This window comes from Zea mays, chromosome 1, assembly GCF_902167145.1.
Source record: "Zea mays cultivar B73 chromosome 1, Zm-B73-REFERENCE-NAM-5.0, whole genome shotgun sequence".
In the NCBI taxonomy this organism is placed as follows: domain Eukaryota; kingdom Viridiplantae; phylum Streptophyta; class Magnoliopsida; order Poales; family Poaceae; genus Zea; species Zea mays.
Window position 1 is genome coordinate 62,254,875 of NC_050096.1, and position 23,923 is coordinate 62,278,797.

The following is a 23,923-nucleotide window of genomic DNA, read 5'->3' on the forward strand; positions in this document are numbered from 1 at the left end:
ATGACTCATGGGTAAAGTGTGCGACCTCTGCAGAGGATAGTGAAACTGATATATCAGCCGTGCTCACGGTTAAGAGCAGCCTTGGGATCCTCTTTGATTAGAGATACTCCGGATACACCTCAGATGATGACTCTAATGATGATGGTTAATGTTGGTGACTTTAATTATGTATTTTAGTATTTCCTCTCTGAGGAGGTACTTTTGGGACTATAACTTGGGCTTGATGATAAAATCTGGCTTCTACTAACAGTAAATACCTGACCAACTAAAAGCAACTGCTTGAGCCTAACCCCACATAAAAGCTAGTCCACTTCAGCCAAACGGGGCATTTGCTGAGTACGTTGATGTGTACTCATCCTTGCTTTTCCACAAAACACCAGGTTGTCCACATTGTAACCACTGCTCAGGAGAAGATGAAGTCGTGGAAGGAGACTTCTAGGAGTTCCAAGACTACGACGAGTTCTAGGTGTGGGTTGGCGGCAAACCCCAGTCAGCTGCCTATGAAGGCCTTATCTTTACTGTGTTTCGCTTAGCACTTTGATTTATCTGTTAAGCTGATGACTATGTGGATGTCTATGACTCAGTGATGTAATAAGTTAATACTCTTTTATGTTATTATTCGAGCAATGTGCGTTGATGTTCATTTATGTAACCGCTGTGTACGTGAGTTCTGATCCTGGCACGTACATAGTTCGCATTCGGTTTACCTTCCAAAACCGGGTGTGACACAGCTCGGCACCGCAAGCAGGAGCGCCGGGAGGTCTGCTCGGTAAAGGTGGCGGCACCAGTCTACCTAGACTGGTCCGACAAGCCCATCACCTTCGACCAAGGCGACCACCCCGACTGCGTGCCGAGCCCAGGAAAGTACCCGCTCGTTGTCGACCCCGTCATCGGCAACGTCAGGCTCACCAAGGTTCTCATGGACGGAGGCAGCAGCCTCAACATCATCTACGCCGAGACCCTCGGGCTCTTGGAAATCGATCTGTCCACGATCCGGGCTGGTGCGGCGCCCTTTCACAGGATCATCCCCGGGAAGCGCGTCTAGCCCCTTGGACAACTCAATCTGTCCGTCTGCTTCGGGACTCCCTCCAACTTCCGAAAGGAAACCCTCACATTTGAGGTGGTCGGGTTCCGAGGAACCTACCACGCGGTGCTGGGGAGACCGTGCTACGCCAAGTTCATGGTCGTCCCCAACTACACCTACCTCAAGCTCAAGATGACAGGCCCCAACGGGGTCATCACCGTCGGATCCACGTACCGACACGCGTACAAATGCGACGTGGAGTGCGTGGAGTACGCTGAGGCCCTCGCCGAGTCTGAGGCCCTCATCGCCGACCTAGAGTGCCTCTCCAAGGAGGTGCCTGATGCGAAGCGCCACGCCGGCAACTTTGAGCCAGCCGAGGCGGTTAAGTCCGTCCCTCTCGACCCCAGTAACGACGCCTGCAAGCAAGTCTGGATCGGCTCCGAGCTCGACCCCAAACAGGAAGCAGTGCTCGTCGACTTTCTCCGCCCGAACGCCGAGGTTTTTGCATGGAGTCCCTCGGACATGCCTGGCATATCGAGGGATGTCGTCGAGCACTCACTGGATATCTGAGCCGGTGCCCGACCCATGAAGCAGCCTCTACGCCGTTTCGACGAAGAAAAGCGTAGAGCCATAGGCGAGGAGATCCACAAGCTGATGGCTGCAGGGTTCATCAAAGAGGTATTCCATCCCGAATGGTTAGCCAACCCTGTGCTTGAGAAAAAGAAAGGTGGGAAATGGAGGATGTGTGTAGACTACACTGGTCTAAACAAAGCATGTCCGAAGGTTCCCTACCTTCTGCCTCACATCGATCAAATCGTGGATTCCACTGCTGGGTGCGAAACCCTGTCATTCCTCGACGCCTACTCAGGTTATCACCAAATCAAGATGAAAGAGTCCGACCAGCTCGCGACTTCTTTCATCACACCTTTTGGCATGTACTGCTATATTACTTTGCCATTTGGTTTGAGGAATGCAGGTGCGACATACCAAAGGTGCATGAACCATGTGTTCGGAGAGCACATCGGTCGAACGGTCGAGGCTTACGTCGATGACATCGTAGTGAAGACAAGGAAAGCCTCCGACCTCTTCTTTGACCTTGAAACGACATTCAGGTGTCTGAGGGCGAAGGGCGTGAAACTCAATCCCGAGAAATGTGTCTTCGGAGTCCCCCGAGGCATGCTCTTGGGGTTCATCGTCTCCGAGCGGGGCATCGAGGCCAACCCAGAGAAAATCGCAGCCATCACCAACATGGGGCCTGTCAAAGACTTGAAAGGAGTACAAAGGGTCATGGGATGCCTTGCGGCTCTGAGCCGCTTCATCTCGCGCCTCGGCGAAAGAGGCCTACCCTTGTATCGCCTCTTAAGGAAGACCGAGCGCTTCTCTTGGACCCCCAAGGCTGAGGAAGCCCTCAGAAACTTAAAGGCACTCCTTACAAGTGTGCCCATCTTGGTGCCCCCCGCTGCAGGAGAAGCCCTCTTGATCTACGTAGCCACGACCACTCAGGTGGTCAGCGCCGCGATCGTAGTTGAGAGACGAGAAGAAGGGCATGCACTGCCCGTCCAGAGGCCGTTCTACTTCATCAGTGAAGTGTTGTCCGAGACTAAGATCCGCTACCCGCAAATTCAGAAGCTACTGTACGCAGTATTTCTGACGCGGCGAAAGTTGCGACACTACTTTGAGTCTCATCTGGTGACTATGGTGTCATCCTTCCCCCTGGGGGAGATCATCTAGTGCCGAGAGGCCTCGGGTAGGATAGCAAGGTGGGCGGTGGAGATCATGGGCGAGACAATCTCGTTCGCTCCTCGGAAAGCCATCAAGTCCCAAGTCTTAGCGGACTTCGTGGCTGAATGGGTCGACACCCAGCTACCAACAGCTCCGATCCAACCGGAACTCTGGACCATGTACTTCGATGGGTTGCTGATGAAAACAGGAGCCGGCGCGGGCCTGCTCTTCATCTCACCCCTCGGGAAGCACCTCCGCTACGTGCTGCGCCTCCATTTCCCGGCGTCAAACAACGTGGCCGAGTACGAGGCTCTGGTTAATGGGTTGCGCATCGCCATCGAGCTAGGGGTTCGGCGCCTCGACGCTCGTGGCGACTCGCAGCTTGTCATCGACCAAGTCATAAAGAACTCCCACTGCCGCGACCCGAAGATGGAGGCCTACTGCGACGAGGTTCGGCGCCTGGAAGACAAGTTCTATGGACTCGAGCTCAACCACGTCGCTCGACGCTACAACGAGACCGCGGATGAGCTAGCTAAAATAGCCTCGGGGCGGACAACGGTTCCCCCGGACGTCTTCTCTAGAGACATACATCAACCCTCCGTCAAGACCGACGACACGCCCGAGCCCGAGGAGGCCTCGGCCCAGCCCGAGGCATCCTCGGCCGCCGAGGGTGAGGCACTACGCGTCGAGAGAGAGCGGAATGGGGTCACGCCTAATCGGAACTGGCAGACCCTGTACCTTCAATATCTCCACTGAGGAGAGCTACCCCTCGACAAAGTCGAAGCTCGGCGACTAGCGCGACGCGCCAAGTCGTTCGTCTTACTGGGTGATGAAAAGAAGCTCTACCACCGCAGCCCCTCAGGCATTCTTCAACGATGCATATCCATCGCCGAAGGGCAGGAGCTATTGCAAGAGATACACTCGGGGGCTTGCGGTCACCACGCAGCAGCTCGAGACCTCGTTGGGAACGCCTTCCGGCAAGGCTTCTACTGGCCGACCGCGGTGGCCGATGCCACTAGGATTGTACGCTCCTGCCAGGGGTGTCAATTCTACGCGAGACAGACGCACCTGCCCGCTCAGGCCCTGCAGACAATACCCATCACCTGGCCGTTTGTTGTATGGGGTCTGGACCTCGTTGGTCCCTTGCAGAAGGCACCCGGGGGCTTCTCGCACCTGCTGGTCGCCATCGACAAATTCTCCAAGTGGATCGAGGTCCGACCCCTAACGAGCATCAGGTCCGAGCAGGCGGTGGCTTTCTTCACCAACATCATCCATCGCTTTGGGGTCCCGAACTTCATCATCACCGACAACGGCACCCAGTTCATTGGGAAGAAGTTCCTGGACTTTTGTGAGGATCACCACATCCATGTGGACTTGGCTGCCGTGGCTCACCCCATGACGAATGGGCAGGTGGAGCGTGCCAACGGTATGATTCTGTAGGGACTTAAACCGAGGATCTACAATGACCTCAACAAGTTCGGCAAGCGGTGGATGAAGGAACTACCTGAAAGTTCCCTTTGCCCAGGAACAGGATCTGGATGTCACCTAGAGGGGGGGGGTGAATAGGCGAATAAAAATTATCACTTTAAAACTTTAGTTCTTACTCTACTCAAAGACCATATCGCAGTGGAATGAAAGATCCTTCGAGTAGGTTGCAGCGGAATAGAAGATCCTGTCTCAAAATGCCCTGCACTTCAAATATAACTTGTACCACAGATAAGTGTTGAAGTGCAGATATAAAAAGTGAGTAAGACAGAGAGTCAGCACACAATACAGAGCGAAGCACACAGACGCAAGAATTTATCTCGAGGTTCGGCCAAGCCTGAAATGCTTGCCTAGTCCTCGTTGGAGTTAGCCACACCTGGGCTTGGAGTCTATTTCAACTCCTTCCTCCGTTTGCTCAGATCTATCAGTATGATAGATAGATCCTTCCACTATGTTGAGTTGGGTTACAAAAAAGCCGCGACTGCTTACAATCTTCTTGACAGCACTCCGTCAGAGTAACAATGCGCTCAAGACTTTGCTCTAGCTCTTTGCAGCACCTCTCCACTCTCTAAAGGCTTATAACTTTGCCTTCGCACAAACTAGAGAGATTTACATGAGAGTGAGAGAGAGAGAATCGATCCGAGTGATGTATACAATTGTTGGCTGCACTTGTGTACTTGTTGGAGGCGCCTAGGAGTCCCTTTTATAGACCCAAGGGGCCTAGGAGCCGTTGGAATTCATTTTGGAAGGCAATATTTGCTTTCTGTCGGGTGGCGCACCGGACAGGTCCTGTAGCTTGTCCGGTGCGCGATCTCCTTCCAAATCGGGCTCAGCTGACCGTTGGAGCAACGATTGTCTTGGCTCACCGGACACAGTCCGGTGCGCACCGGACAGTCCGGTGTGCCAACTGACCGTTGGCTCAGGCCACTCGTCGCCCGCTGATTGCGCTGCCGACTGTTGGGGCAGTCGACCGTTGGCTCACCGGACAGTCCGGTGCACCACCGGACAGTCCGGTGAATTATAGCCGTACGCTGCCAAACTTCTCTCGAGAGCGGCCTGTTCACCGGAGTTCAGTCTGGCGCACCGGACAATGTCCGGTGCATCACCGGACAGTCCGGTGTGCCAGACTGAGCTGAGTCTTTTTTCTTTTCTTCTTTTCTCTGTTTCTAACACTTAGACAAATATATTAGTACACACAAACCAATGTACTAAGTCTAGAAACATACCTTCTCTTTGATTTTCACTTCTTTAGCATTTGGCATGATTGAGATTGATGTTGGACTCATAAATCATCAAGTCAACTTGACTGGATCTAGATTGACATTTCTGAGCTCCAACTTCCTGCAAAGGTCACATAGAATATCTCCAAACTAGGAACAACCCAAACTAGAGATCAAGGTGCACTTAGCTCTTTTGGGCTGCTTCCAGTTCTGGTTTTGACACAGCTTCTCCTTTTAGTGACCTTGTTCACTTCTTGAGCTTGATCTTGAGCCTTATGACTTAAACCACATAATTGTAGATGTTACCTCATTGGTTGTAAGTCATGTCCTTATGTAGTGTTCCTTGATGCACCATAACTTTTCTTAACTCGATCAACCTTGATTCCGCAAGTCTTCTTCTTCACCCATGGCCTTGGGTTCCTGGTCTCCTTGACTTTCTCCCATGCACTCGGTACCTCGAAGCTCTTCTTGCTTCCATCCTTGGCTTGATCGGTTGTCTCTGAGTTATGCACATCGAGTCTCACTTAAGCAGTGTTCATTACCTATAGATAAATCAGTCTTTGGACCATCACACTTGTTCACTTGTGTTGAACCCTGTTAGCTTTGCATTAAGCACCTGTTCAGCACTTAGCACACTTGTTAGTCCTTTAATTGGGTTGTCATCCAAACCACCAAAACCCACAGGAGAGCTATCAATCTCCCCCTTTTTGGTGATTGATGGCAACACAATTAAAGCTTACACAACAATAAGATTTAAAGCACAAATTTTGAATTCTAAGTTTATAGAATGCTCCCCCTAAATATGTGCTTACATTAAAATCTTAACTTTGGCCTTAAATGCCAAAATGCACATACTTAGGCTAATTCGAAGCATTGCTACACCTTAGCACCTGTGGGATGCATTGTGTGAAGAATCAAACCATGATGCGTATAACACACAAATGCACAGAATCAGAGTTAAACACCAATTAAATAAATATACCATAAGAATATCAACCTACCACTATTCACCATTAAGATACCAATTTAAAGCGCCAGAACCACAAGAATATCTATCACAAGATAAACACAGTAGATACCAATTGATTCATATCAACAGAAGCACTAATTTTGCATTATCACCATATAATACAACAAGAAGCATATGATAAGTATTGTCAACAAACTAACACATTTTTCTTTAAGATCAAAGGAACTCAAGGAAACCCCTTTGAGTCCTTTAGCACACAAAAAATTAATCTTCACCCTTAAGATAAGCTTTCCTCTTAGGCCGAGGTAAGCTTTAATGCACAAATTCTCCCCCTTTGACATCAAACGCCAAAACCATATTCAAGTAAGAACAGAGGATGATGTCAAGGTACAGCAGGGTATTAAGCAGGGAAAATGCAACACACTAACATTACTCCCCCTTACACATTAAACATATGCAACACAAGTTATAGTATTGTGGCACAAGATGAAGCTTCTATTCTAGTGATTACCAAAAGATACCAATTGAAGCACACTACCAATGCTACCAATTGAAAAATCATCACTGTCATAGCTCCATGATATTCAAAGATAAGCATCTAGGATCACCAACTATAATAGAACACGAGCAACCTTTAAATACGTAATTACTCACAACTTTAGATACCAATTACTCGACTCGTGGAGGTACCCAAGTCCTGATTGCTCCATTTCTTGCTCATCTTCCCTTTTCCACCTTGAGACTATACAGGATCACTCAAGAAACAATTAGTCTCAAAAGACACAAGTTATGTGTGCTCCCCCTAAAGTTGTGCATCAAGTATTTGAATGACTTGCACTTTGCACATTCTAGCTTCCTCAGAACTAGAGGGGATCACAACATATCTTGGTCAAGGCATACTCTATCAATTTCATCACAAAGAGATACCAATTGAATAGTTGACTTAATACAACAATGCATGCCTCAAGGAGTATAACATTTTACAAGCAACCTAGGCATGCTTCATACATGATAATCATTGCACCACATATACCAATTGAAAACGACAAGATCATGCATATAAAGCGCAATGTCTAAGTAAACCATGATTAAGAAGGTTCCTTAGGTACACCAAAAGAAACAACATTTTAAAGTAAGGAGCACCTAAGCCAAGTTACTACCAATTCAGAGGCAAGAACATAGCTGTGATCACAATCAATGGAACTTCAAGATATGAGATTGCATAGTTCCATTCTCCATACCTTTGCCTTTTATCTGAATACCATGAGATCCATTCTTTTAGGTAGTGTAGAGTGAGAGCACCTGTTGTCACCAATTTAGGGCTCCTTTTGCTCATGCACCTCATAACTCAAGAAGGTGCATTAGTGGCACAACATGGATTTGGTATACACACAGTATCAAAATTGGGTAATTATGTGAACATGGACTGAACAAGATGTCATGCTTGCACATAGGTTAATCATTAAAGACAATAGCATGTCTTACAAAAGGATACAAGTTTATCCATTAACACAAAAAGAGTTAATCATAGTGAATATATCGATTGAAAAGCTACCATTGAATGATTCAAAAGATATAACATATAGAACACACAATCATGATTAATCAAGCATCATTATGAACCATTGATAACACAGGCAATCTCAAAAGCATAACTACTCCAAGGATAGGTAGCACAACAAACCAACTTAAGAGCAATACTGATTTGCAATAATGTACTTAAGATACCCGGGTACCGTCCTTTGGAGAGCAAGTTGCATATTCTCATCAAGGTCCTTTGCTTGATTCACCAATAATGATTCAAGACCTCTACAACTTATTTAAATTGAGATGAACCATCTTAAGCTCTCCCATGGTCTCCAGTCCATCTCGAGGCACCTGCATGGTCTAGTTGGCACAGTTTGGTACCCATCTCGGGATGGGTCCATAACGATCATCCAAAAGAGCCTTTGGTACCCAAATAGCAGTTGTGCTAGTTCTAGGTGATCTCATTACTGATCTAGCACAAGTGTATGGTTTGGGTCTTCTAAGCGAATAAGATTGAGACAAATTTACTTGCTTAGGAACCTTACCTTTATTACATACCTCAGGTGGATGACCAAGCTCACCACACATATAGCAGAAACGTCGCTCAACCCGACATGACGCTTGTTGTTTATCATTTTCCTTGGTGAGGGTCATCTTGGAGGGTGCATGTCCTTGATTCTTTATGACCGGACATGAGGTGATCATGTGGTCCTTTTCATTGCATCCAAAACATCTCCTTATCCCTTCGTCCTTGTCTTTGTATGGACAAGAAGCAATGAGGTGACCTAATCCTTGCACTTGAAGCACCTCCTTTTTCCTCTTCTTTTTTTGCTTTTGGATGACATAGAGAGATTATTAGTGCAAATAACATGACTTATTGAATCATTACCTTTTTCTTGTCTCTTGTTGATTGCTTCACTTATTGCTTTAGGAACATCTTTCTCAAGGAGTTTGACCCTTGCTACGGTTTCTCCTTCCTCAAGCTTCTTCACCACGTGTTCGTAGATATCTTGAGGAAGTCGAGCAAGGCATCTTCTCCTCAATTGTCTTTGTTTCTTGTTTCCAAGCAATTTCCTTTTTGACCCTACAACTTGTTGCTCATTCAAACATTCGCTTCCTTTTGAGCGACAGGGGTTAGCACATGGTGATATATTATCCAAATGTGCACTTGTGCAAGAATGAGGTTCACATGAATTTAAGTTTGTAATTACAACCTCATGAGCAACATCAAGCATGATATGGTCATCAACTAGTTTACTATGATAATACGACAACATATCATACTTTTCACCTAGAGCAAGTTTTTCTAAATTTATCATTTTTACTTGACTCCTAAGCATAGAATTTTCAGTTTTAAGTTGAGCAACATTAGATAAAACATCATCATTATTTCTTTGCTCAATTAAAACTGAATCATACCGTTGGACCAAATCATCATGAGAGCACTTTAGCTCCTCATGTTCTTTGGTCATCTTCTCCAGGTTGTCGTTGGTTTTGATGAGAGTCTCCTCTAGCCTGAGAAGCGTCTCGCCTTGTTCCTTGTTCCTTCTCAACAGCTTAACCAAGAGCGCTTTGTCTTCTTTGTTGAGATGGGTGTAGAAACGACGAATCTCCTCTTCTTCTACATCGTCGATCTCATTTTCCCTGTCACTATTGTCAGTGGAAGCAAAATAGGAAAATGTACCCTGTGATGATGTAGACTCCTCATCCTCATATTCCTCCTCATGATTGCTTTCATCTCCATTCTCATCGTTAGCAACAAGACATGTATAACAAGTGGGAGATGAACCTGTCGGTGAGGTGGATCCATCGCTTGGTGTCCATCTCTCTCGTTCTTCTCCCTTGGACAAGTTAGTACTACCAGCAATAGAGGGAGCAGAAGCAGTGCATATGGACTTAAAAATTTTAACTTAATTTTGGTCCATAGATCATGAGCATCAACAAATAAATCACTATCACTACTCATGATTGCAAAATAGGCACTTCTAGAAAGTGAGTCAACTAAGATGTTGCAAGCATGGTGATTGAGAGACAGACATCTTAGTTCATCATTAGAAGGATTTTGACTAAAATTGGAGGGAAAAATACTTCTACTAAAGATCTGTCTCAAATCAGGATCAACACGCATGAAGGCATTATAAATAGAGACAGACCAAGATTTATAATTAGAGCCATCGCCTAGAAGAAGTTCTACAGTTACCTCTTGTGACGACATCATCATCTCCGGACGGCTAAGCCCACACTGGAGAGGCCTTGCTCAGATACCAATTGAAAGTTCCCTTTGCCCGGGAACAGGATCTGGATGTCGCCTAGAGGGGGGGTGAATAGGCGAATAAAAATTATCACTTTAAAACTTTAGTTCTTACTCTACTCAAAGACCATATCGCAGTGGAATGAAAGATCCTTCGAGTAGGTTGCAGCAGAATAGAAGATCCTATCTCAAAATGCCCTGCACTTCAAATATAACTTGTACCACAGATAAGTGTTGAAGTGCAGATATAAAAAGTGAGTAAGACAGAGAGTCAGCACACAATACAGAGCGAAGCACACAGACGCAAGAATTTATCCCGAGGTTCGGCCAAGCCTGAAATGCTTGCCTAGTCCTCGTTGGAGTTAGCCACACCTGGGCTTGGAGTCTATTTCAACTCCTTCCTCCGTTTGCTCAGATCTGTCAATATGACAGATAGAGCCTTCCACTATGTTGAGTTGGGTTACAAGAAAGCTGCGACTGCTTACAATCTTCTTGACAGCACTCCGGCAGAGTAACAATGCGCTCAAGACTTTGCTCTAGCTCTTTGCAGCACCTCTCCACTCTCTAAAGGCTTATCACTTTGCCTTCACACAAACTATAGAGATTTACACGAGAGTGAGAGAGAGAATCGATCCGAGTGATGTATACAATTGTTGGATGCACTTGTGTACTTACTGGAGGCGCCTAGGAGTCCCTTTTATAGACCCAAGGGGCCTAGGAGCCGTTGGAATTCATTTTGGAAGGCAATATTTGCTTTCTGTCGGGTGGCGCACCGGACAGTCCGGTGCACCACCGGTCAGGTCCTGTAGCTTGTCCGATGCGCGATCTCCTTCCAAATCGGGCTCAGCTGACCGTTGGAGCAACGATCGTCTTGGCTCACCGGACACTATCCGGTGCGCACCGGACAGTCCGGTGTGCCAACTGACCGTTGGCTCAGGCCACGCGTCGCCCGCTGATTGCGCTGCCGACCGTTGGGGCAGTCGACCGTTGGCTCACCGGACAGTCCGGTGCACCACCGGACAGTCCGATGAATTATAGCCGTACGCTGCCAAACTTCTCCCGAGAGCGGCTTGTTCACCGGAGTTCAGTCTGGCGCACCGGACACTGTCTGGTGCACCACCAGACAATCCGGTGTGCCAGACTGAGCTGAGTCTTTTTTCTTTTCTTCTTTTCTCTGTTTCTAACACTTAGACAAATATATTAGTACACACAAACCAATGTACTAAGTCTATAAACATACCTTCTCTTTGATTTTCACTTCTTCAGCATTTGGCATGATTGAGATTGATGTTGGACTCATAAATCATCAAGTCAACTTGACTTGATCTAGATTGGCATTTCTGAGCTCCAACATCCTGCAAACGTCACATAGAATATCTCCAAACTAGGAACAACCCAAACTAGAGATCAAGGTGCACTTAGCTCTTTTGGGCTGCTTCCAGTTCTGGTTTTGACACAGCTTCTCCTTTCAGTGACCTTGTTCACTTCTTGAGCTTGATCTTGAGCCTTATGACTTAAACCACATAATTGTAGATGTTACCTCATTGGTTGTAAGTCATGTCCTTATGTAGTGTTCCTTGATGCACCATAACTTTTCTTAACTCGATCAACCTTGATTCCGCAAGTCTTCTTCTTCACCCCTGGCATTGGGTTCCTGGTCTCCTTGACTTTCTCCCATGCACTCGGTACCTCAAAGCTCTTCTTGCTTCCATCCTTGGCTTGATCGGTTGTCTCTGAGTTATGCACATCGAGTCTCACTTAAGCAGTGTTCATTACCTATAGATAAATCAGTCTTTGGACCATCACACTTGTTCACTTGTGTTGAACCCTGTTAGCTTTGCATTAAGCACCTGTTCAACACTTAGCACACTTGTTTGTCCTTTAATTGGGTTGTCATCCAAACCACCAAAACCCACAAGAGAGCTTTCACTACCCTCGGTGGTCTGGAGTCTGAGGACGACGCCAAGCCGAGCCACGGGTTTCTCACCATTCTTTCTAGTCTATGGGGCCGAGGCTATCTTGCCCATAGACTTAGAATACGGTTCCCCGAGGACAAGGGCGTACGATGACCAAAGCAACCAGACCAGCCGAGAAGACTCGCTGGACCAGCTGGAAGAGGCTCGGGACATGGCCTTACTACACTCGGCGCGGTATCAACAGTCTTTGCGACGCTACCACGCCCGAGGGGTTCGGCCCCGAGACCTCCAAGTGGGAGACTTGGTGCTTCGGCTGCGGCAAGACGCCCGAGGGCGCCACAAGCTTACTCCCCCCTGGGAAGGGTCGTTCATCATCGCCAAGATTTTGAAGCCCGGGACATACAAGTTGGCCAACGATCAAGGCGAGGTCTACAACAACGCTTGGAACATCCGACATCTACGTCGCTTCTACCCTTAAGATGTTTCGAGTCGTTCATATGCCTAGTTTTCTTTACATACACAAATACAGTCTAACCATCAAGGAAGGGTCAGCCTTGCCTCGGCAAAGCCCGACCCTCCCTCGGGGGCTAGAAGGGGGGAACCCCCCTCTGCGTCAAAATTTTCCTCGGAAAAAGTCTTTCCGCCAGAACATCTTTCGCGCTTTTCGACTGCTTCGATAGCGAGATCCTAAAAACGACGGAGTACACGTAAGCGGCAAGGCCGACCGAGCCGAGGGACTCCTACACCTCCGGGATACGGATACCTCACTCATCACCTTCTATGATAAGTAACTCACGCTCGGATAAGCGATTCTGCTGCCGAACAAGTCTTAACGCTCAAAAACTTTTTCTGCCAGAACAATTTTTGTGCCTTCTCGACTATATCGATAACAGAATCCTACGAACGAGTAAGAGTGCACGTAAGCGGCGAGGCCGACCGAGCCGAGGGACTCCTACGCCTCCGGGATACGGATACCTCACTCATCACCTTCCGCGATAAGTAACTCTCGCTCGGATAAGTGATTCTGCTACCGACGAACAAGTCCTGATACTCGAAACAAGAGGAAAGGAAATGCAGCTTTACAACACGACAATAACATGTTTGGGCCTCGGCAGCCGCAAAAAACATACGCACACTACAGACAAACTATTCCTGCAGGTTCAGACATCGACAGAGGGAGCAGCAGCACCCTCGGCGTCGTCTCCACCTTCGGCGGAATCTGGCCCGGCCTCGGACGGCGACACGGGTGGAAGGATCTCCACCTCGAAGGAGGACGCCAGCACCACGCTCGGGCCATCATAGCCAGGGTCTCCTCCAGGGCCCCGGCCCGAGCAAACACCTCGACCAGCCGCTATGTAGCCTCAGCCAGCTGTCCCTCGAGGACGTCAGCCCGGCTCTGCCTCTGTTCACGCTGACGCCGCTGCCTCCAGCTCCGGCTCATCGCAGAGCAGCCGAGGGTTCTATAACTGAGCAAGAGAAGCCTTGGTTGGCAAGGCCGACTGAGCCGAGGGACTCCTACGCCTCCGGGATACGGATACCTCACTCGTCACCTTCCGCACAGGGCAACTCACACTCGGTTAAGTGGTTCAGCTAGCCGACAGGCGAGTCCTAGTGCTCGAAATGAGGAAGAAACACGGCTTCACGCCTAAATCCCCAGATGTTCAGGCCCCGACAGCCACAATGAACATACACCGGCACTCAAGGTGCCATTACAACTGGAACTCTGGTTCCACCCACGCGGGTATGAACAACCTCCACATCGGAGGGCCTGCGGGACGACAAACTCTGGGTGGTTCGCCGCCGACCACTGCAGCAGCGTCAACGACCTCCATCTCGGATGGCAAGACAACTGCAGCGACGGCCTCAGGGCAAACGCTGCTGCTGGAGGTCCCTCGACCACATCCCCACACGATGGGCGAGGACAAGCCGCCAAGGCCGAAGAGCCGGAGGTCCGACCGCCGGTGGCGCCGACGATCTCGTCGACGGAGAAACCTTCTATGGCTGCCACCACCTCAGCACCGACGACGGCAGCCACCTGCCCACCAACACCGCACCAGCGAGCACCGGTCGCCCCAAAGCGCACCGACAGGTCCTCACTCCCGTCCTCGCCGCAAGAACGAGAACGGGACCGTCTCAGAACACGAGTACCGCCCTCGCGGCGTACGACGTGTTGTGCGACCCCCCGGTGCAGCCGGCCACAGTCGCCCGGATGGAGGACGAAATGCTGCACCCTGGCCAGGCAGCAGCAGTTCGCCTTCCCCCGCATGGCTGGAGGACGCCTCCTCCGCAGAGCTAGAGGATGGTTTCCACCCCCAGATGCCGGAGGAAGAAGCGGGTTGCCAGCCCACGCGAAGGCAGGCCCCGGCTCGCCTCGCCCTCCTCCCCAGCAAGGATGATGAAGATCCTTGAAGCTGAGGGTGGGGCAGAGACCGCAGCCCGGCTTGCTTCTCCCCACCATCAAACTGGTGGTCACCATCCTGGGTGACCATTGGTGAGGGAATGCAGCCGGGCTGCCTGATGAAAATCCCTGAAGCCGAGCAATGGCTGAAGGGTGCCAACCTCCGTGAGGTTGCGTTCCTCCAACAACAAGACGAAGGCAACGCTGGCGCTCCCCATCCAGGGGCTCGGAAGGTGGAAGGACGCGATGCATGAGGGGAGTGCGAAGGCATGGCTACCGCCCAGGGGTCGATCCCTTTTTAAAGGCGGCTCTCCCCACTCGCGTCCTCAGGCGTCGCAGACTAAGTCTTCACCAACATGCTCCAGGGTCCTCCCCCCACGACACGGGGGCTGGGTCCCACACGTCATGCAAGCTGGCCCAGAACAGAAGAAGCCAAACCGCCGCGCGCGGAGCGTGTAACCGCCCCGCGGTTACAAGTACTCCGCCATCCTCGCCGAAACCAGCGGTTGAAAGGGCAGGCCGCCGTGCAGGTGGCGTGCAACTGCACCACGGGGACGCACCCCTTCGACTTCGACGCATCCAGCATGGAGGCCCAGGCCCACATGTCATGTAACCGGCGCGCCGGTTACTACGTGCGAGAACTTGCACCGCCACTTGCGCCAATGCCTCGCCTTCTCGACTGCGGAACCAGTACCACGACTCGAGGCAACTCTGCGCATGGCCCAACCGTGCCAATCGAGCGCATCGGTCACGGGTCAGTCAGCCACAGGAGGAGGCGCGATGGTCGATATGGCCAAAAGTGGGCCGGCAGTAATGGCGGCAGCAGGCGAGCGGAAGCAGCAGTCAAATCGTCTACAGGGTCACGTCCCCTCCTGGAGCAGCAGGGGAGGCCTCTCCCACGGCGTGAAGACGACGCGCCCGTGTTCCGTCCCTTGAACGGCTCGCGCAACGACCGCCCCGCGAACCACCCGTCCCGTCGCATTAACTCCACGGCAGGGCAAGCGACACCTTTGGCAGGCAAAGCGGGCGACCTTTCACCTCCGCCATGATGACCACGTCAAAAAAGGTGCGCCACACCGTTTAATTTCATATCCTTTTCTTCTTCCCCCCTCTCTCTCTGTCTTGCTACAGGGACCGGGAAAGGGGATATTTCGAAAGGGATCCTTCTCCGCGAAGGAAGCGGGCCCCGAGCCCTCCAACTGATCAGGGGTTCAAAGGCTGGCCCCTCGGAAGGGTTCGATAGCCACCCCAGAGCACTCGGGCTTCAGGCTCATTACTGATCAGAGGTTCGAAGGCTGGCCCCTCGGAAGGGTTCGACAGCCGCCTCAGAGCACTCGGGCTCCGCGCCCACTACTGATCAGGGGTTCGAAGGCTGGCCCCTCGGAAGGGTTCGACAGTCGCCCCAGAGCACGCAGAGCGAGGGATGACTCTAGGTACGTCCGATACATGGCCGAGGCTCGGGCTACGCTCCCGAGGTACCCTAGGACATTTCCGAGACCAGCAGGAGCGATTTTGTAACGGAAACCCATCAGAGGGAGGCATCGAGCCCTCGGACCCTATCGAACGGGACCGGGTCTGGCAAATCACCTGCAGGTACTTTTGGAGCGCGCCTCTGGGCCACTAGCCGACCCTTATCAAACGGGGCACGGGCGTCCACTCGGATCACCCGTTAGCAACTCACTGGAGACACCATGTTCGGCGCCCTCCGAGGGCAACATGGCGCTTTCCCCCCTTCCTCTTTGCAGAAAGGCGACGAAGGGGCGTATCATAAAAGTCGAGTTAGTCCTTGATCGTCCTCTCGCTCCGTGCAGAGGCTCGGGGGCTGCTCTCGCAAACCCGGCTACGGCCAAACCGTTGACAGCATCAACAAACCAGCCTGAGAACTCGGAACCTGACTGTGCACCCGGGATACGATCAGATCGCATGAGGGAACAACCAGACCGGCCGAGGCATCACGAAGGGCATTAAGACCTCAGAGGAGTCAAACCACTCCTCCGAGGCCTCGGGGGCTACACCCGGCGGGTGCGCTCGCGCGCACCCACCAGAACAAAGTGTAACCGAGAAAGGCCGGTCCCCTCGCAAAAAAGTGCGACAAAAGCCTCCAAGCGAGTACCAACACTTTTTTTGAGGCTCAGGTGCTACTGTCGGGTACCATAATTTGGGGTACCCCCAACACTCCTAAACTCGGCTGGTAAACACCATCAGCACAAGCAATAGAAACTGATGGGCGCAATTCAGGTCAAGCCTTCGTCTACTCAAGGGACGCAATCTCGCCTCGCCCGAGCCTAGCCTCGGGCAAGAACATTAGTCCCAGGCGAATTCACGCCTCGCCCGAGGGCCTCCTCAAGCAACGGGCGCACCCTCGACTCGCCCGAAGCCTAGCTCGGGCAGGCTTCGTAGTGAAGCAACCTTGGCCAAATCGCCTCACCAACCGACCGTATCGCAGACGCATTCAATGCAAGGATCACCTGGCATCTTATCCTGACACGCGTGCCTCAGTCGGCAAGGTCCAAGTGACCGCAGTCACTTCGCCCTCCTACTGACTGACTTGACAGGAGAACAGCGTCGCTCGCCCCTCTCTGACTGCTGTGCCACCCGCCAGGGTGAGGCTGACAGCAGCTGAGTCCAGCCTCAGGCGCAACAGGAAGCTCCGCCTCGCCCGACCTTGGGCCTCGGCCTCAGGAGGAAGTCTCTGCCTCGCCCGACCCTAGGGCTCGGCCCCCGCCTCGGCCTCGAAAGGTGGTCTCCGCCTCGCCCGACCCCAGGGCTCGGCCTCAACCTCGACCTCGAAAGGTGGTCTCCGCCTCGCCCGACCTTGGGCTCGGACCGACCACGCCGCAGGGGGTACATCATTACCCTACCCCTAGCTAGCTCAGGCTACGGGGGAACAAGACCGGCGTCCCATCTAGGCTCACCCCGGTAACAAGTAATGATGGCTCCCCGCGTGCGTCCATGACGACGGTGGTTCTCAGCCCCCTACGGAAGCAAGGAGACGTCAGCAAGGTCCCAGCAGCCCCGACAGCTGTGCTTTTACAGGGCTCAAACGCTCCTCCGACGGCCACGACACCGAGTACACAGGGCTCTAGCACCTCTCCGACAGCCACGTTGGCATGTACATAGGGCTCTGGCTCCTCTCTGTCGGACACGTTAGCATATTGCTACACCCCCATTGTACACCTGGACCCTCTCCTTGCATCTATAAAAGGAAGGGCCAGGGCCCTCATACGGAGGATGGTCGCGCGGGAGGACGGGCCGACGAACGGGCTCTCTCTCTCTCTCCCTCGCGAACGCTTGTAACCCCTACTGCAAGCGCACCCACTATGGCGCAGGATAACACGAGCCACAGTTTTTCCCCCTTTGTGTTCCATCTCGCGCCAACCCATCTGGGCTGGGGCACGCAGCGACAATTTTACTCGTCGGTCCAGGGACCCCCCCCCCCGCGGGGTCGAAACGCCGACATCTGGTATCCTAGTCCCTTGTGGATATGGCACGTCGTCAAATCGGTGATTATAAGGTTTCCAATACGACTGCCCTGTGCCTGACATACTAACACCGAGTTTGTCTCTGGCTACCTCGTCCCTAATTTTTCCACCATGTCTGGTGGCCCTCCATTAAGTTTGTGGGTGGAAATCTCTGGTTGCCTGACATCATTCTATCGGCTTTCCTCCCAGGGATGTCCGAGATGTGTGTCAGGTGTCCTATTAATGTCACCACCTCCTGCTCTATATTTCTTAAGTTCTCTGGTGGTCGAAGAATATTCAGCCCTGTGTCCATGAGGTGGCATGGCATGGTTATAATATGTTGCCGGTGGGGCACCATAGTGTTGCTGCGATGGGTGTGGAAACTATGTATATTGTGCAACTCTCGGTTCTGCGTATGCATACCCGGACGGTCCTACGTAAGGCGACGGACGATCCACGATCGGGCCGAATGGTACAAGGGTATATCTAGACTGTCCGGCCGTATATGGTGCTGCCTGGGTAGTTTCGTACTTGGACCGTCCTCATAAGGGGCCGGACGGTCCGCGATCGGGCCGAATGGTCCAGGGTTGTATCCGAATGATATTGTCATGTATGGCGCGACTTTGGCAGTCTGCCTGTGGACTCATGTAAAGTCGGACGGTCCGACAAAATATGCCAGTCGGTCCGTGAAACATCCGGACAGTCCGACATGAGGTACCAGGCGGTCCACGACTGAGCCGAATTGTCTAGGGTTGTACCCGGATGATCTGACCATGTACAACGTGATCTGAGTGATCCGTGTGTGGGCCTGTGTAAGGTCAGACGGTCCGACAAAATATGTTGGACGGTCCACGATAAAGCCAGACTATACATGAAGTCTCTCGGACGGTCCAACTGTGTCCAGAGCCTGTCGCGTGCCTGGTGGCGGCCGTTGTGTTGATGACACAAACGTGTGCATTAGCATGCCATATGATGGCTGGGCCAAGGGTGACCCATTTGTAGTCGATGTGTTTGGCGTGGGTGGCTCCGTATTAGACTCATGCGAGGGAGAACTAGGTGCACTTGATTTCTCATATGAACGTATATACCTTTTAATAGATTCGTCTACATATTGCTTTAACCGATCTCCTCGATGTTCCATGAAAGTCGTAAGAGATAGATCAGGAGCACTTAGAGCAGGAGCCTGAAGCGGAGGTAGGAGGGATTTCATATCGACCTCTCCTTGACGGATGATCTTCTGGTGGCGATCCACCGTGAAGTGTGACAAGTACTTTTCTTTCGCCTCTTTGCGCCGTTCAGAAAGTTTATGCAGCAGTTCCGCCTCCTCCTTGTCGCGCTGTTCATTCCATTGTCACATCATCTCCTCCTCCTCGCACCTTACGAAGTCCTCAAAGGATTGCTGGTCATCAGCCGGGAGTGCCTCCATGGCCAGCTTGATGATGTTGGGGGTGTAGACGTTGGTGTGATCCTTGGAACTGGCCAGGGCCGATTTTTAGCAGATCTAGACACCCTTGTTCCCCAGTGGAGTCGTCAAAAAGTGTGTTGGCACCGATCTAGGTGCCAAACACTGGAACGAACCACATGGTGGTGCTCTTTTCGGAGGCGCGGACGGTCCGCGACACATGGCTAGATGGTCCGCGACCTAGGCGCAAGAGCAGATCCTCCTCTGCGCGCTTCTAGATGGTCCGCACCTACGGCCGGACGGTCCGTGATAGCGCAGAGGGTCTTCTTCTCCGCGAAGAACCCTAGAACTCGCCCTGGGAGAGATCCTGTCGAGGGAGAGAGTTCCAAGGCGTGGCTCCGGGTTGGCAAGTTGCCCGGTGCTGCTCTAATCGGCGTAGAGTCGAAGAGAGATTGTTGTGTAAGACTATAAGCTAAATCTAAACCTAAGGCTAAACTACTCCTACTCTTAGAACGAGGCAAATAAGGTAAAACTGATAAATAGATTTGATTGGATCGATTGTGGGGGCTTCAATTGGTCGTAGCCCTTCATCTATATAAAGGGGGAGGTCTAGACCCGTTACAAGCTGTTTCTCGAGTCAATCCCGCAGATTTAGCTAACAAAAGCCACAAGAAACTTAGAATCCTAACTGATTCTATGCACGCGCGGACCGTGCGCGCCACCACCGTGGACCGTCCGGACCGCGGACCGTTCGGTCTCAGGGCCAGACCGTCCGCGGGGACATTTTCCGTGTTCAACAGGTTAATCCATATTATTTGGTCTGCGACCCATGTACGCCCCGTTCGTGGTTTCGACAGTGTAACTCCGTTGTTTTCCAACATTATGAAAACAAGAGAGTTATGCTACGGAAATCATGAGCGGAAGGTACACGAATCAGACCAAATAACATGCAATGACTGCCATTCTTGGGTGTGTTTAGGACCTATCCTCTTTCTAATATGGTTTGTAGTTGTGAATTGGTTAATAGCACTGCACACTACATACGTCGCCATGACCAAATCTAGGGGCCATGACCCCACTTTGCCCCCTGTGCATCCACCCCTGGCTGCGTGGTCTGCACTACATCAAGCGAAACGCCTACGTCAACCAGCATAATCTATGCTCCATGGTATATAATAGGTATGTCCAATGGTTGATAATTATATTTATCAATGTTATATTTTCTAGACCAAAATCCAACTGAAAAAGCCTACTTTATTGATGCAAATGCTTGGTGCTTAAATTACAAGTCATATATGCTATGTCATTTATTTAGTACCACATGACCAAATGCTTTTGTCGTATTTGATTGCTTCACTCTATAGCCGATTAATGGTGTGTTTATTTCCCTCCTAGATTATATAAGTTGGATTATGGTGAAAAAAATAAGATAATAAAATATCAATTTGGAATCATAAATAAGATAAAATAAGATACCCAATATTAACTTATTTTAGCTTATTTGTGGTACTTAAATAATATTTTACTCTCATACTCTTTTGACATAATAATCTAACTTATATAGTTTAGAAGGTAAACAAATATGGGCTAAGCCTTATGCATCTACCAAATTTATCATTTGGATAACTCATGCGAGTACCACTATGCTCAGGGTAATTCTCTGACAGTATGCAGGAAGCAAACGGATGTAACACAGTAATGCCCGAACCCGAGGTTGCGCGCGTTAACATTTTAGACAAGCAAACCGTTCAATAACTGGCCATTATTAATAATTACAAGTGAATTTATTTTTTGTTCGAGCTGAGAGGTCGTAGCTACTACTGTAGCTTGAATCTCTCTATGAGCTTCTTTCCATCGAGCTTTGCAGCGAAGAATCGCTTCATGAACTCTTGGTAAGTCGTCGTTGCGTACCGCACTGTGTCGCCTTCCTTCACCAGCTCCGGCAGAGGACCAAGCATCCGATCCTGGTCCGGGAAGTGGAACAGCGCCGCCGAAATCCGCTCCTTGGTCGGGTGTATCACGGCCCTGTGCTCAACACTCCTGAACGCTCCGTTGCTAACGATCTGCAAGGGTGGTGGCGTGTCGGGATTCGAGAGAGAGAAACAAGCATATATATGCACTACCTAAATTCGATTCTTTGTCGAGTCCTCGGTTCTTTATTAAGTGTTTTTTTTCGGTTAATTAGTAAAAAAAGTCTTTGTAACGGAAAAGACAAAAGCGTCGTCTCCGCTACTAGTAGTTGTGATGACGGTTTTTTTTTACCGAGTACCGAATAAGAGTCGGCAAAGTCTGTCCGATAAAAAGTACTCGGTAAATAAGCCGTTGCTGATATACTATTTACCGAGTTCTCTTTATCGAGTGTCGCACTCAATAAATACTTTGCCAACTGTTTTTCAGGTTTTATAGAGTGCTTCCGTCACTCGGCAAAGCGCCGAATTTCGATAGTGATGGTAGCGAACTGGGGCAATTCAAAGTACACACGTACCTCGAGCGCGTCACCGACGTTGAGTCGTTGACAACGAAGGCGCCGGGGAGAGCCTGCACGGGGAACCACCTGCCGTCCTTGCTGACCTGAAGCCCGTGCACGTCGTGGCTCATCTGCAGGAGCAGGGTGAGCCCGTTGGGGTCGCTGTGCGGCGACAGGCCCAGCACTTGGTCCGCCGCCTGCCGGCACGGCGGGTAGTAGTTCACCCGCATGCCCTGCACCTGCCCTTGGAACATGCCCTGCAGCGACGCCGGGTCGGCACCCACGCCCCTTGCCATGAACTCCAGCAGGCGGTACGCTAGCTTCGAAGCTTCCAAGGAGTACGCGTCCACGGAATCCCTGGAATCGGTTCAGGTACGGTTAAAAGGAAGCTGGAGCAGTTGAATATATGGATCATTCATCTCGGACTCGGCGGACTACGGTCACCTGAAGGACTCAGGGCGCGTCGGCCAGAAGCGCATGTCCCTGGCCTCCCTCGGCCGCACGATGAGGAAGAGCATGTCCGCCCAGTCCAGCTTCTGGTCCTCCGACACGACGAAGGCCTGGCCGTAGCCTTCGATGCTGCCGGCCTGCTGCGCGCACTCCTTCTTGGCTTCCAGCGGCTGCCTGAAGAACCCAGCTACGTCCTTCATCAGGTTCCCAGTCACCTCGGCCGGAACGCCATGGTTGATGAGCTGCACACCACTGCATCGCATCAGTATATATATATATGCATAATAATTCATGTTTTTACTACAAGGTGGTACGTACCTGGAAGAATCCCCAGTGGTGGCACGCGGCTCCCAGCCTGGCGCACTCCTCCTCGTACGACCCCGGATCGAGCAGCTTGCGGAAATCGATGACCGGAATCGTGCAGGCGCTGTCGCCGGCGGCTACGACCTCCTCGGCGCTAGGATCCTTGATGAGGTACCTCCCGGGCACCGGCGCATCGGCTCCGTTGTCGTTGCAAGACTCCGCAAGCGCCTGCACGTTAGCCACCGGGAGAGACGAAGACCCGAGGCCTCTGGCTGCGTCCGCCATTCCTCCTCCTCCTCCTCTCCTTCAGTTCGTTCGGACTTGTTCTGAAATATTATGTTTTGACCATAGCGCGCTGCTAGCCTGCTACGGTGTATTTATGTACGTCAGGAAAATTTAGTATTACCAATTAATGCGATAGATCAACATATGGTGGTGGTCGCTGGTCGAGTCCGAGTGTAGAGTCGTCTATTGCGGGTTTGTCAGTTACTCGTAGCATGCTTATTTTGACCACCATGTTTCACCAGCGACATTATTGGTTTGAGTCGATTTAACACTTGCGTTGCGTGTGGTCGGACGTACGGCCATGTGGTAACCTGTATCCCAACGTTCTCTAATTTTCGTTCTCTAAAGAGATATTCTCGGGCCTTTAGAGCACACTCTAAAATATTATATTCTCTATATTTTATTATATGTAATTTTGGAACCATATTAACATACCTTTTCCGCAACTGTATTTTTTAAAAAAACTGACCCATTTACATATTGTTATGAAATACATGCTAAAAAAATTTAGAACCAGAAATGACAAATAAATAGAACTATCGTTCTTCTCATTTGTCTCCACATAAGATCCTTCTCTTTCCTCCTGTTTATTTCTTTTGTTTATTGGTTGCCGGCGACGTGCACGCTTCTGACTTCTCTCCAGCTCTGCCACGTGTAGGGTGAAAACGGGTCGAGTATATCCGTTGGGTACCGGATACAGATAGTGCAAATAACCATTTTTTCAGATACAGAGTCAGATATTTTTATATTCGGGACGAATACAGGTAATACCCGGATACTGCAGCTTCAGATTCAGGTCGGATACGAAGCGAGGACTAACCAGTAAATACCCGGATATTCAGGTCGAATACGGGTACCCGGAATTCGGGTACCCGTTTTTTCTTTTTCTGCATAATATAGTTATACAATCATAACTTTTACATATGAAATCGGATGAAGATAAAATTTATATGAAAATTGTAGAGCTCAAAGAGATCTATAACTTTGTAGTACATCAATTTTTTTGTTTAAACATATCTTTAGGACAAAATCATTGAAATAA

General features: G+C 50.5%; 1 pseudogene across 1 annotated transcript; it reads right to left on the reverse strand.

Annotated features, from left to right (window-relative positions):
* Window positions 1-21,065: 21,065 nt before the first annotated feature.
* LOC118475118 (S-norcoclaurine synthase 1 pseudogene) lies at window positions 21,066-22,927 on the reverse strand (annotated as a pseudogene). The gene is made up of 4 exons (NR_190342.1): window positions 22,612-22,927; window positions 22,288-22,535; window positions 21,862-22,200; window positions 21,066-21,439 (listed from the first exon to the last, which is right to left on the reverse strand). The product of NR_190342.1 is annotated as an S-norcoclaurine synthase 1 pseudogene (transcript).
* Between the last annotated feature and the right edge of the window lie 996 nt (window positions 22,928-23,923).